Below are 15,345 nucleotides of genomic sequence, written 5' to 3' on the forward strand. Positions count from 1 at the left end.
ACTTAATTCAGCAGAAGCATATCTGTGTGAAGCAGAAATGGAAATCAAACCAGAAGTAGATAAAAATCAGGCAGCAACTGAATGTACCTAAAAACAAAAGAAAGAATATAAAGTGAAGGATCAGATGAGAAGCCAAGAAATGTGGGGAATGCATAAATATAGTTGCAAGTGTAGAAAACTCTTGGAACAACTCATGTTGATCAGGATCGAATGCAGGAATGGTTAAGGAGAGGTGAATTTAAACCAAAAGATGAAAGGTTAATACTGGTGGCCAAAGAAGGTAGTGGACTATGTAGAAAAAAGTAACGAACCAGTCGACCACAGTGTAAACAGAGCTGACAATAAGGCACAGACCAGAGCAATGCAGGTATAAAATAAAAGCGTTTATTCCAAATGAGCACACCGACTGAGCGCTTTCACCAGGTAAACTGGTTTCTTCAGAGTCATACAAAACACACCCAGCAAGTTGTTCTTAAATACTCACTAATTTCACAATTAAGTAATCAATCAATCAAATCTCACTCATAAAAGAAGCCTTGACACAAACTCAAAATTAGAAAAAAACTCTCAAAGTATTAAACAGTGCAAAACACAAAAAACATCCAATATAAGAAATAAAAAAATTAAAAAACATATATATATATGTATACTCATGTGAGAAGGGTCTACACATAAATTAATTTAAATGTGTATATAGAACTACAACGACCTAAAAAAATATGTAAAAATATATAAATATATATGTGTAAATAAATATGTATATAATATGTATATGATAAATACTAAAACAGACTGCTAGAATCTAGTTAAACAGCCTGTTCCATAAATGCTAAATATAGTGCTCTGTAGTGTATTCCAATGAACTAACACTATGTTAACATAAAAATTGCCTGAAATGTTAAAGACCACCAAACAATGTTAAATGAAGTTGGCCCTGTGTTTCAATAAGGGTTTCAAAGAAATGCCCTCATTAATCCCCGGAAATTTGGTGGCTCAATCTAATTTGCCACTCCATTTCACTTAAGTGCTACAAAGTTGTTGACATCACCATATTGATTTGCCTTGGTCCTATCAACAATAAAAAATAAAAACTTTTTGAATTCACAACACACCTTAGAGTGCAAAGCCAGGGCACTGTGCTCATCCCCTCTTCTAATGGAACTACAATGCTCCCTAATCCTCTCCTTCAAGCTCCTCATAGTCATGCCTACGTAAAATGCTTGGCATGACATACAAGAAGCTATATAAACACAATTTTTCGTAGCACAATTACACCGTCCAGGACAGGCAATGGTGCGTCCAAAACCAGCCACCACAAGATAGGGACCTTCAGCTATGTACCTACACCATTTGCAACACCCACATTTGCCCATAAAAGATCGCCTACAACCATCATTACTCCTTTCAAGTAAGCCCTTCAAATTGCGCCCCCTACTGTAAACAATGACAGGTGCATCACCCAGAATTGCTCTTGTGTCCCTACTCAAGAAATGATCCCATAAACCCCTCAAGCTAACACAAATTTCAGATGAAACCTCATTGTATTTAACTACAAAAGTTGGACCTGTCACATCAATATTATTGTCCATTGTGTCGTTGTTAATGTTAACAGTTGAGGACACAGTACCCTTAATTCTCAAAATGGGTAAATATTTACTTTTCCTCTTTCTAAAAACCTCTTTTTTGGTTTTGATTAACAAAGCCAATGGGTAACCCCTTTCAAGAAATAAACCAATAAGGGTGAAAATCTCTTTTTTGAATGTTGTGTCATCACTTATCAATCTTGATAGGCGGACCATTTGGCCCTTCACCAAACCTTTCCTTTGATGCATGGGATGGCAACTAGAAAAATGCAGCATGGAATTAGCATAACTTGGCTTCCTATAAATACTACTAGTAAACCCCGTGCTACTTTTGGAAATCTTGATGTCCAAATAATTGGCACAGTCATAACTCCAATTGTAAGTAAATTTGAGAAACCTTGAAGTGTTGTTTAAATAGTCAATAAATTCCTCAACACTCGAATCATCACCCTTCCATAGGATCAACAAGTCGTCAAGGAATCTGTTGTACACTAATATGTTTTCAACAAATCTAGAGTCAAAAATATTCTCTTTTTCCCATGCTAGTAGCACCAAGTTAGCAAAAACTGGGGCACACCGGGCCCCCATTGCTACACCAGTCTGCTGTTTATACATTTCCCCTTCAAATGTTAGGAAGTTGTTGTTTAAAACTAACTCCATCAACCCACAACAAATCTCCAGTTTTTCTAAATCAAAATTCGAGCTGGAAAATAGACTGTCATAAAAGAGTTCTAAGCCCTTGGAATGTGGAATTACTGAAAACAAATTGATGACGTCAATGGTCAAAAAACCAAAGTTGCCTAGTTTGGTGAAGTCAACCGAATTCAATCTCTCCAAACAATGCCAAGAGTCCTTAAGTATATGGCCTGCGTCCAAAAGGGCTTTCTTGCAATAATAATCAACAAAAGCAGCCAGTGGTTCAGTTTTGGAACCCTTGGCAGAGACAATGGGTCGAAACTGTAGATGCTCAGTTCCCTTATGCACCTTGGGTATTCCAAACAGTTTGGGCATATTAGGGAACTTCACTGCAAGATAGTTAAACTCAACCTCATTGATTACACCCTGGTACAGGGCATCCAATAGATACAAATCAATTTTGTGATATGCCAAGTTTACTTCATGTATTGAAACCCTACTGTATGTGTTGTCATCACTTAATATTTTCATAATCTGGCCAGTATAATCGATATTGTGCATGATAACCATCCCCCCACCTTTGTCTGTTCTCATGCATCTATACTGCCCAGATGAAATGAATTCACTAAGTATGGTTCTTTCGTCATCAGTCAAATTGTAATTGTATCTAGTTCTTCGTGCACAAACTCTCCTCAATTCATATTCAACAATGCTTTCAAAAATATTGATTTCCTTGTTGGGAAGTGGTATAAAAGTACTTTTCCTCTTGAGTGTTGTGCTTCTCTGCCCTCTTTCTTGAGTATTTGTACCTGGACAAACTGAATGAAAGTGTAACTTCAAATTTAGTTCCCTTACAAATAGTTTAAAACTTTTTAATAACTGTGTAATGTCAATATTATAGCTTGGCACAAATTTGTCACCTTTACTAAATAACTTGAAATGGAATTCAGTGAGCACAAGATCAGTATAATTATATATAATGAATCCCATTTCCTTAGTGATGGTGTGTTTCATCCCCCCATCCGGGACCGTACTCATGATGTTAACTTCTTTTGTGTTCACACCTACATCCCACACATCAATACTGGACATCTCCTGGCCCAAATTTGTTGAAATATTAACCTCTGTGAATTCTAAACTGTTAGACCACACTGATGCCAAAACACAACTGTTGTTTACAACATCTTCACTCTCAAAACACAACACTTGGTGTACATTCTCACTTGCCAAACCTAAATCCATGACGTTGTCTTTGAAACTGCATGATGGCAAAACTGCACAAGCAATTTTGTCAAGGTCACCAATCCCCTTCACACAGTTATCATGCACAGCACCATGGTGAACACTATCAGGCACACACAAGGCATCATTAGAATTGTTGATAAATGAAGGTACCACAGTGGTGTGGTCATAATCACTGACCCCCCACACCACACACATCATCCAAATTACAGTCTTGAATACTGTCAGGAAAATTCAAAACATCTAAATTCTTGTACATTTCAAAGTCCAAAGTAAAGCCCGAGGTATAAAGTTCTAATGGTAATTCATCCCCCTCCTCCTGGGACTCGATTGTTGGAACTTTCCGTAATGCTGCCCCTTGTTCTGCAGCCTTTCTGACATCTGAGGCAATACTGGTTCCTCTAAAAAAATGTCTTGATCCTGACAGTCATCAATAAGGTCTCTATTAGAAGTACTAGAGTCAACCCTAGTATAAGTCCTAGTTGAAAAACTGGTAGCATTACGTCCTGGTGGATACGCAGTCATGTTTTTATAGTCAACACAGTCTCTAGCCAACTTTTTGTTTTTAATATTGGTATTCTTTTTGACAAACATTTCAACATTTTTAATAACTTTTTCAAAGTGGTTTTGGTGTTGAAAAAACAATAAGTCATTGGTAATACTTGAATCAAGCCTAACAATCTCATCAATGAAGTTGTTTGAGTTTGATTTCATTATTGCGTAAAATCACGTCGAGTAACTCCATACCTGTTCTCTGATACAGTTCAATTAATTCTTTGTAGGCCTCCGACCCAGGGTTGACCCCCGTAGGTAATTTCCAAATGCGTAGACCCTTCGGTATTTGTTTCAAGTCCTTAGATTTTGCCAAGAACAAACTGTCAAGTTGAACCGCTCTGTATTTAGTACATAGCTTCTCATATTTAAAATTTGCTCCTAAGCGTAAGAGCCGGTTGATAACCATTGCCCCTCTGTTCACTCGTGAAGGAATCCAGTTGTACGCTAAACTCAGGAGCCTCAAACCAGGAAGTGAGGTTACGTTGCTGAGTGGATTTGTTCGTAGGATCCAATGGAGCAGCCGCAGCAGTATTTGAAACACTAGTTCCTGCCCGATTCCTCCCAACGACACCACTGAAGGTAGCAGATGGATTCACCCTTTGCCCAGGTGTGATGTCGTTTGGTGAGTGCATAGTGTATAATTCAACCTCCGTCTCCGTAGGACTGTTAACTGGAGTGTCATCATTACTGCCCTTCTCACCCTCGTACACACGAACCAATTTGCCCAAAACCGCTGTGAGCTCCCTAAGAATACCTTCCATAATCTGGTCTCACCACGCCAACGCCACAAAACACAGAGTCAACACACTGGATAAGTAAATCAAAACACCAACTCCAATACAGGAATCCACGTAGAAAAAAGTAACGAACCAGTCGACCACAGTGTAAACGGAGCTGACAATAAGGCACAGACCAGAGCAATGCAGGTATAAAATAAAAGCATTTATTCCAAATGAGCACACCGACTGAGCGCTTTCACCAGGTAAACTGGTTTCTTCAGAGTCATACAAAACACACCCAGCAAGTTGTTCTTAAATACTCACTAATTTCACAATTAAGTAATCAATCAATCAAATCTCACTCATAAAAAAAGCCTTGACACAAACTCAAAATTAGAAAAAAACTCTCAAAGTATTAAACAGTGCAAAACACAAAAAACATCCAATATAAGAAATAAAAAAAAATTAAAAAACATATATATATATATATGTATACTCATGTGAGAAGGGTCTACACATAAATTAATTTAAATGTGTATATAGAACTACAACGACCTAAAAAATATGTAAAAATATATAAATATATATGTGTAAATAAATATGTATATAATATGTATATGATAAATACTAAAACAGACTGCTAGAATCTAGTTAAACAGCCTGTTCCATAAATGCTAAATATAGTGCTCTGTAGTGTATTCCAATGAACTAACACTATGTTAACATAAAAATTGCCTGAAATGTTAAAGACCACCAAACAATGTTAAATGAAGTTGGCCCTGTGTTTCAATAAGGGTTTCAAAGAAATGCCCTCATTAATCCCTGGAAATTTGGTGGCGTTCAGTCTAATTTGCCACTCCATTTCACGAAGTGCTACAAAGTTGTTGACATCACCATACTGATACTACGTAGTGGACTATGTACTCAATAGTTTATAAAGTCCATTAAATATGTGGGAGAAGCAGACAATTTAGGTATTGTAAGACATAATTGGAAACAGTGACGCATCTTGTTGCTGGTTGTATTATACTAAAGGCAGAAGGACTGTATACTGAAAGGCATAATAATGTCACAAGACTGTTGCATTGGGGATTGTGCAGGCATTATAATACTGAAGTAGCTGAAATATATTGGTAACAAGAGCCACAAAGCGTTATACAAAACGATGGTTTATATGACATGGACTCATCAATTACCAACAGTTCAAAAATAGATGCAAGAAAGCCAGATAGAGTAGTCCATGAAAAAGACGATAAAAGTAGCATTGATCATTGAAATGGCTACACCCAGTGACTACAGTGTCTTACATAGAGAGAGACACAAAGTCATTAAATACCAGGATTTGCAGACAGAAACAAGGGTAATGTGGAAGAAGGATCCCAAGATAGTTCCAATAACAGCAGGAGCAACTGGTCTTGTAAAAAGATTTTACAATAGTACTTAGATATGTGTAACTCCATATGAATTGTAGGAGTCGTTGCTGGGCAGATTGCGGGTGCTGCGAAGAGCACTTCTGGCTGACATCAGAGATCGAAACAATAGTGACTACATGAACTTTAATTATACTTTCACTTAGGAATGGGGTCCAGGGTGGCCTAATGGTTAAGGTGTTTGCCTTACAAACAGAAGGTATGGGGTTTGAGTCTCACAAGGGATAATTGGCTAGGCTTACAATGGCTCACAAGGGCAGTTAGCCTAGTATGAACCTATGTGTATTAACCTATGTGTATGGTATTAGAAACCCAAAAGACTTGGAGAAATTAAAAAGGTAGGACTTTATTAACAAGGACATAGGTAATTTCCAAATCTGGACCCAGCAAACATTGGATTCTTTAAAAGTAGATCATGCCTGTTAAACATGGTTGACTTTGAGAAAGTAACCAAGGCCTTGCATGAGGGAAAGACAGTGCATACCACCTATCTTGACCTAGCCAAGGCATTTGACACAATCTCCCACTAAGGTATTATAGACAAACTGTCTAATTTAGGAATTAACCCTTACATTACCAGATGGGTAGCCAACTGGCTCACCAACAGGACACATACTGTCAAAGTGGGTTACTGCACCTCTACCAAAAGACCAGTCACCAGTGGTGTACCACAGGGTTCTGTGCTGGGACCCTTACAGTTTGGAATTTATTTCTCAGAAGTCCAGGGAAAATTGGATGATCTGTGACTGACCAAGTTCACTTATGATTGCAAATTGGGAGCAATCACTTAGTCCCCCAATGATGTTAATATACTTCAAACAAGGTTAACGCAGACAAATGATTTGTGCCAAAGCCACAGATTAAAGCTAAATGCAAAGCAAGCATTATTATTCCCTTTTGGAAAGATGACATCCATGCTAATTACATTATAGACAACATCTCCCCCCAAGTGTAGATCCAGTGATATGTGATCTGGGTACTCAGGTTGATAACAATCTGAACTTTGACCATCATGTAAACACAGTAGTAAGGAAATCCTTTGAAATTGCACATCTTATAAGTAAATGCATCACATCTAGATCTAGGGATATTATAATTCCATTATACTCAACCATCAGACCAATGATTGAGTACAATGCTCCCTTTTGCATGTACCTCACCAGGCACCTGCAACAATTGGAGAGACCACAGAGATTTGTCACCAAGAAATTACAGGGTACACAAAACAAGTCTTACATGGAAAGACTGAAAGCGCTGTCACTGTATTCCATCTCCTACAAGTTGCTAAGGGGTGACCTTTGCCTGGCTTACAGGACAGTCTCTAACCCAGCCCTGATGGAAATGCTACGCATTCGTAAATCAAACTGCAGGGGGGTCACTCGCTCCAGGATTCTTAACCTTGCCACTGACATGAACAGGTCATGCTGGAGATAGATACACCTCCCAAAGACTGCCACTTCTATGGAACAAGCTTCCATTTCACTTGAAACAGAGCCCCTCCTTGACCCTCTTCAAAAGCATCCTAGATCAATGGATGGGTGGCTGCAAATTCACTCCTGGGGTGGCACTCATGTCCCTCCTGGACAGAGGAAGTTGTTATTAGCTACCATAGACCCTTACCTTTGTGAACTTCACTCACTTAACCACAGACAATTGGGGAAAGTCAGGATAAATATGGCTAGGCTTGTAAGAACTCTAGGGCCATTAGCTTAGTAACCTCCTATGAACCTATATGGTCTTAATTTTATTGTATCACAAAGATCATGATACAGTGATAATTTATTCAGAAACATTTGAGTGCTAATTTCAAAACGGTTGTAGTTAAAGTATTTTTTATTGATTATGCTCTCTGCCAAAATCTAAATAAATTAGTGATATGTAGTTTTTATTATCAAATGATATAGCTATCAATAAATTGGCCATATTAGTAGCCCGTTTTGATGTAAACTGTGAATTAGTTGAACATTACACCATGGTACGGAAGTAAATAATTCATATTTTTCTCACAATGAAGGGCATTGTTTAGTCATGAAAGCATGAGTTCATGATGGTAAAATATAAATTACCCCTGAATGTGCCATGATATATTGATATTATAGAACAGCATTATTTGTAAAGCAAAGTGTTAGCCTTTTTGTTATATGAAATTCTATACTGCAACAGTCCTAGGTGTTTTATATCTGTGCTCATACAAGTCATCCAGACAGAGTTAAAATGTACTGTTCATGAGCATACCAGGACTGCAGTAATTCCACATTATAGTGACTATCTGAAGTTTTTTCAATTGCAACAACTTCAGCAGAAAGTAAGATAACACAAATGATTTGAGTGCCTAGCCAAACTACAAGATAGTTTCTATCTACACTGCAAGGTTTGATCACAAAATTGCAATTAAAGGGTATAGTTATTAAGATTAACACTGCTGTACCTCCAAGATTTCCCCATACTCAAAGTAGGGAGTTAAGTATTGGGGTGTGGGTTACAGCCCCTTTGTCATAAGATGGAGGGATCAAAGCCCCATGCGCAGAATGCTTTAAAATTGTTTCATTAAGTTTTGGTTTGTGCCATTTACTTTTGCAGTCACAGCTTTGACATTATATTTTTGCTGTCATTAAGTACCACATGGAATGTTGTCATGAAAATGATTGATTCCAACAAGTCGAGTGCAGTTTAAAGTAAAATGAAAATTTTGTTTGAACATTCTCTAATGGTACTTGAAGAGGAATAACATTAAAATAAACAAATCATTTATATTTATTTATTTTGACCATTAGTGGTGATGAAAAAAATGATGTCTATTTTCGGGTGTCCATTAGTTCAGGTACAATACAGAATATGATCCCACGTTTCACCTTCCAAACGGAATATAGTACAGTTCACTACTAGGTGAGCTGCCATTGTATAATTAAATGCATGCCCTAAATCACTGTGCTCAACTTCTTGGTGGCCACGTCCATATCTGGGTGACCTTTCATTAAACTACAGGAAAAAGATCCTGCCATTATGCAAATCCAGTGGAAATGAGGTGATCAAAGAACAGTTCATTGTCAATATAGGTTCTCAAATCACTAACTAGTGGATCAATTTCAAGGGGTGTGTTGTCAATATGATAGTCAAAAGCACAGTCACAGTCATGCTTGCTAAAGGATATGCTAATACACTTCTTGGCATTCAATTTTTGTCTGTGGTGTTGACACCAGCTATTTGTTCAGTGCAGGCCCTCTTGGTGTCCTCTGGAGGGCTGGTTGAAGTCTCCTAGGAAAATGTTGTTTGGCTTAAGACATAGGGTCTCCATACTAGATAGGTAGGAGGTATGGGACAGTGAGACATAGATGGCATCCAAATTTGTAGTCATCAGCAAGCTTGGACAACCACAAGCTCTAAACATTAGCTTTGAACTTCAAGAAATAAATGATGAGCGACCTAAGGACTGGACCCCAAGGTACACCACTAGTGGCAGGTCTTTTGGATGAGACAGATCCACCCATCATATCTTTATGGGTTCTATTTATAAGACAATTTGTTGTGCTATGAGTTACATAGGGACAGAGATTTAGCAGTTAAAGTTTATTTATGATACCAGAGTGTGGGATGGTGTTGAATGCATTTGCTAAGTGTAGGTATGTGATGTGCATTGTTTTGCCCTGACTCATTGTTTCAGTAACATTTTTGAAGACGTTTATGAGACTGGTCAGGCTTATTGGTCTATTACCCAGGTCTGTTGCAGCTCGGCCTTTGTGCAAGAAAATGACTGTTACCATCTAACATTCATTTGGCATGAAGACTGTTTTTAGGTTAATACTTAATAGATTATTTTGGAGATCAGGCAAGTCATATTTTAGGCTGACCACTGGGCAATCTGTTATATTATCTGGTGCTATAGATTTAGTACTGTTGGCATTAGATAGCACCTTGAGATTTTAGGGTGGTTGTAGGTAAAGATATGTGATCTGAGAGTATTGAAGGGGGTGAAGTTATAGCTAAATTTATCTGCTAGTAGATTGGCTATATCCTCTTGGTACTTGTATGTGATGTCACTTACTACAAGCTGTACACAGTGGGAAATGTTGTTGAGGTTTTTTAACATAATTGAAGGTGGCTCTGTGGTTATAGCCTTCACAACTGGATTGCTGTTTTTACTTCATATCTGGCTTTGATTGATCTAATCAGGATCTCAAGTTCCTTGCTTAGTTTATCAAGAGAGTTTTTTTTTTTTGCATGCAAGGAGTTTTTTTTTTAATAACATTATATTTGGGTTCCACCATAGGGATTTATTTTTGAATTTGGCATTGCATTTATTTCTGAAGGGAACAGATGTGTGCATGCAGCTATTTATATCTGCATAGAATGTGGCAGTGCAGGACACATAAGCAGTGGGATCATCAAGATGGGTGAGGCTTTTGAAATTAGCCAGGTCATCACTGAGTGTTATTAAATTAGCCTTCATGTAATCTCTGAATACTGAGGTATTGGATGATGTTTCAGTCTTATGGTGAATGTGATGGACCTGTGGTCTGACTTGTGGTTTGACTTGACCACCGAGGAAGTTACAGATGGTGGGGAGCAAAGCTGCCCCATATTGCTAAGGACCAAATCCAGGAATTTATTGCCATTGAGAAGGGTGTGGAGTAACTGGTTCAAGGAGTTTATAATGATGGATTCCAGAAATCCCTAGGAAGACATGTTGCAGGGGGACTATTAGATACTTTGCTCTGTAGCTAACTGTCTGGAACTGCCTTAATGCAAATATAAGCCCTGAGCCTAATGTTAAATGAAGCACTGAAACTCAGAAAGCCTTTATTACTTTGCTTCTTTTAATCTAGCATAGGGTGACAGAAAGCACTGTGCACAACCTGTGGGGTTAAATGAAATGAATTCAGTGTAGGCACCACTGATGCGTAACAGTCTACTTGACTGAGCTCCCTTCCTTAAGCCCCCCAAAACGAAATGACGGATGTGGCATCTTTCTTTCTCTTGCTCTGTCTCTCATTCTTTCTCCTTCTCTGCATCACACAAGAACAGTGCATGAACAGCACCATTTCCTGTCGTGTAGGTATATGGTCATAGGGAAACTGGGGCAAGACGTATGTGTCAAAGAAAGGTCAGTTTAAAAGAAGTTTTAAAATGAAGTAGAAAGAAAAAAAAAACATGGTAAAAGATGGCATCACCTATATTGGTCTGATCACGGGTATTACTATTAAGTATTAGTAATAAAACTAAACTAAACATCAAATTGTGTGGCTGCATTGGATAACAGCTACTTTTAAATGGTTTACTTTCTGAAGACTGCATGGAAAAAAATCCACTGAAGAAGCATTTCTTATGCCAGATATTAGCTTGAAGTGGAGCCACCCTGCAGCAATAGTGGTTAAAGATGGTTAATAAAATGAGAAAGAATGAAGCAGCTGGAAAGGAGAAATTAGCACAATAATCCTTCAGTGAATTTAAGAAATACAAAGGAAAAAATTGACTCCTTGGGTTCCATTCAGGTGTGACAGTTAAGCAGCCTTTGAAGAGTAAGACTAGGAGAAGAACTGCAGGGATGGGGTAATGTGAGACAGGAGATGAAGTGTCATGACAATCAACCAAAAGCAGTTTAGCTGAAGAAGGAGCAGCCCACATAACTTGCCCTTTGCCTGAGTCAGTACCATCAGACAAGTCTATTTACAAATTGGTGGCAGGTTATATATTTTATTAATCCACAATGTTTTTACTCAAATGTTATTAGGTGCTTATAAGCAATAACCTCGGGCTTTCAGTATTCTTTATATTCATCATGATTTTGAAATAATTTGACATTCCTTAGTTCAATTATAGTAATAAATACCATTGTTACCCTCCCTATGGGCCTGTGCCTTTACTGACTACAAGGATCCTAGACTATCCTTGCCTTAACAGTGCTAGCTTGTAACGCTTTAGTTTCTTCCTGACAATTATCCCTGCCTTTTGTAATTTGGAATTACAATCAGTGCTGGCAACAAAGGCTGTTTAATGATGAACACATCAGCTTGTTTACTCAGTAGGACAGCATTTATTGTACCACTCAGACCTTCTTTGGGGTATATCAACGGCCACATTCACACATATCTTTGTTTATGTGAGGTGTACAAATTGCTGTACCACCAGTACATAACCAGTGGCGACACAACCAACCAGTCTTCAAATCACTAAATCAGTGACATGCTCTCCCACTCTTTTTAATTAATTAATTAATTAATTAATTAATTCATTTAGTTTACATTTGTTGACCGGATACATGTCCATTTTCAGCAGAGGCCCGGGGAGAAAAGCTCCACAATAATATTAATAATAATAGTAATAGTACAATAATATTCCAAGAGAGCAAAGGATATAGATATATGTTGGATAGTTTACCACAATAGTAACACAAACATATGCAAAATGTTAATAAAGTGTGAAAAGAAATAGAATAGTACACAAATTCAGAGCACATTAGGGAAACGACAGTATAGAGAAATGTTAAACTCAGCAGGCATAATTGTACATTAAGGTATAACACATCAGATGAGTGGAGTGTCTGCTTGCTGATAGTCTACTAGCTTAGAAAAGACCAAAGATATTGAATTGAGTTAGTCAGGGTTTAGGCATGGACAGAGCCAGTTAGCCCTTAAGTATTTTTTGAGGTCTTTTTTATATAGGCGAAGAGATTGTTCTTGGGAAAGGTTTGCAGGAAGTAGATTCCAAGTTTTACCCACTGAGTTAGCAAACAGGGAATCACCTGGACGAACAAAGTGGCCTGATAACATTATGTGGGCTAATAATACTCTTAAGGCTTGGAGTTTTGTCCATATGGTTAAGTATTTTGTGAGCAACTGTGAGCTGCTTAAGCTTTAGTAGGGAAGGAAATTCCAGACAGTCAAGTTCAGTTAGGTTTTTGCAGTGGTGCGTCCTGTATGCTATACCTGTGGTGAATCTAGCTATATGGTAGTAACAGGAAGATAGTTTGCCGAGGTTAGCTTTAGAGAGGTTTGTAAATACTGGTGAGGCATAAAGGAGAGTGGAGAGAAGATGTGTTCGGGCAATAGCACACCTAGCATAAGGGGTTAGGAAAGGTTTGGCCTTATACAGGGATCCTATTTTTTTGTTGACGGACTTAATCGTATGGTCTATGTGCACATCATATTTGAGATTAGTATCTATAATTACTCCAAGGAGCTTAGTTTGGTTATCAGGAGAGATGATTGCACCATTGTTAGACTTAATAGTAAATAGATCTAGAGGTGGGCGAGAAAAGCAGCAGCTTGGTTTTGTTGGGATTCAAGAGAAGGTGTTGATCAGTTAGCCAGTTTTCTATACTGTTAAAAGTATTCTGGGTTAGGGATAGCAGATTGATTGTTGAGGTGGAAGAACAAATCAATGTGGAATCATCAGCATATTGGATACATTTGTGCCTTTGGGATAGTAGTATGAAGGTCATTTATGAAGATAGAGAAGAGGAGGGGACTAAAAATGGAACCCTGAGCAACTCCTAAGGTGACTGGGAGATGTGATGACAGTTTGTCCTGCCATAAGACAGCCTGCTGTCTACCCCATAGATAGAACTGAAACCGTTGTAGAGAGTGATGGTCCAGGAAGACACTTTTCAGGGTACTAAGTAGAAGCTGATGAATGACCATATCAAAGGCCTTAGAGAGGTCCAGAAAGAGAGCTGATGATAATATGTTGTTGTTGTGATTAAGATTGATGAGACTGGTGAAAAATAAGAGGGCTGATGTGGTGCTATGGTGTGGTTTGAAACCATGCTGGGACTCTGTGAGAAGTTTATTGTGGTTTTGGTAGTCCATAAGTTGTATGTGGACACACTTTTCCAAAAGTTTTGCTAGAGATGAGAAAATGGTTATGGGCCTATAGATGGACAATTTTGTGGAACTACATCCTTTATGTAGGGGTATTACATGTGAAATTTTCCAGATGGATGGAATGGTTGCCTCAGAAATGGATCTATTAATGAGGGTAGAGACTGGGATAGTGATGGCATCAGGAGCTAGTTGCAGGAATTCAGCTGGGAGGCGATCTACTGCTAGGGAAGTGGGTTTACGTTTTTTGAGAAGGGTCTATATAATGGTTGTAGGGATAGGTTGGAATCTAAAGGAAAAATGAGTTGCAGGAGGCTTTGAGCTATTTGATTTGATATTTTTGGTATGGCTGGGGAGGACTGGGTGAGGGGGTTAGGCATGGTAGTAGTGAGTTGGGTGGCTAGTGCCTGGATAGTTTCTGTAAAGAAGCTATTAAATGTGTTTGCAATAGCCACTGGTGTTTCATCAAGGGCAACTGATGGTGTAGGAGTGGTAGTACGACCTGGGTGGAGGAGGTTATTTATTCCAGCCCAGAACTTTTGGAGTTTATTTTGATGCTTTTGATGTAGGTGGGTGTAGTAGTATTTTTTGTCAGATATGATAGATTTTTTTAGTATCATTCCTTATTTGATGGTATCTGATTAGATCTATAGGGTCTCTAGTATTATGCCAAGTGGATCAGGCCTTATTCCTATTGAACATTTTGGATTTAATATCAACCAATCACCATAAACTCTATTATATATTCATGCCTCCACAGATCTATTAATCAACCATCTTTACTCTTGTTCTTGTTTGAGCATCTGACCTCCTTTACAGCTAGGCAACTGACCCCTACCCCAAACCTGGAGATAGTCCTTAGCTTCTTTTTCCCCCTAGAGGAAGTGTGCGGGACTGCATGTTACTTTTTTTGTGAAAAGGAGGCATACTAGCCCTGTGCTACCTCTTTTATACTTCTTGTAAGTGGTCCTCCTCTCCCAGACTCACTCCCTTCCTCTGATCCACAGTTCAATCCCTTTTTGAGATCAAAGCTAGATCACTTTATCTGCCATTCACCAACCACTCATACCAGTATAAAAAGAACATCACTCCTACTTGGGGGGAAGGGAGTCTGCACAAAGTTGTCATTGCCCAAAGTCCTGCTTTTCTGCAAACTGTGTGACTTTGAGAAAAAAAAAAGAGATATTGTACATGTTACTTCAGCAAACATTGAGGTATCCAGACAAGTAACTACTGAGGTATTCAAAACAATGTTCAGAGGTATGTTGGAACAACATCCACAAACAATGTCACTGGATTTTGTTTCATACCATCTGACTTGTGTATGCCAAGTAAGTCCATCAGTAATGGGTCGGAAGATACC

General features: G+C 38.4%; 1 protein-coding gene across 2 annotated transcripts in view; it reads left to right on the forward strand.

Moving 5' to 3' along the window:
- Positions 1-15,345, forward strand: part of OBSL1 (obscurin like cytoskeletal adaptor 1) — a 1,518,259-nt gene that overhangs the window by 161,012 nt on the left and 1,341,902 nt on the right. The gene's annotated exons all lie outside the window — the stretch shown is intronic.

The sequence above is a fragment of the Protopterus annectens genome, chromosome 2.part0 (genome assembly GCF_019279795.1).
Source record: "Protopterus annectens isolate FY-2018-M chromosome 2.part0, PAN1.0, whole genome shotgun sequence".
NCBI classification, from domain to species: domain Eukaryota; kingdom Metazoa; phylum Chordata; order Ceratodontiformes; family Protopteridae; genus Protopterus; species Protopterus annectens.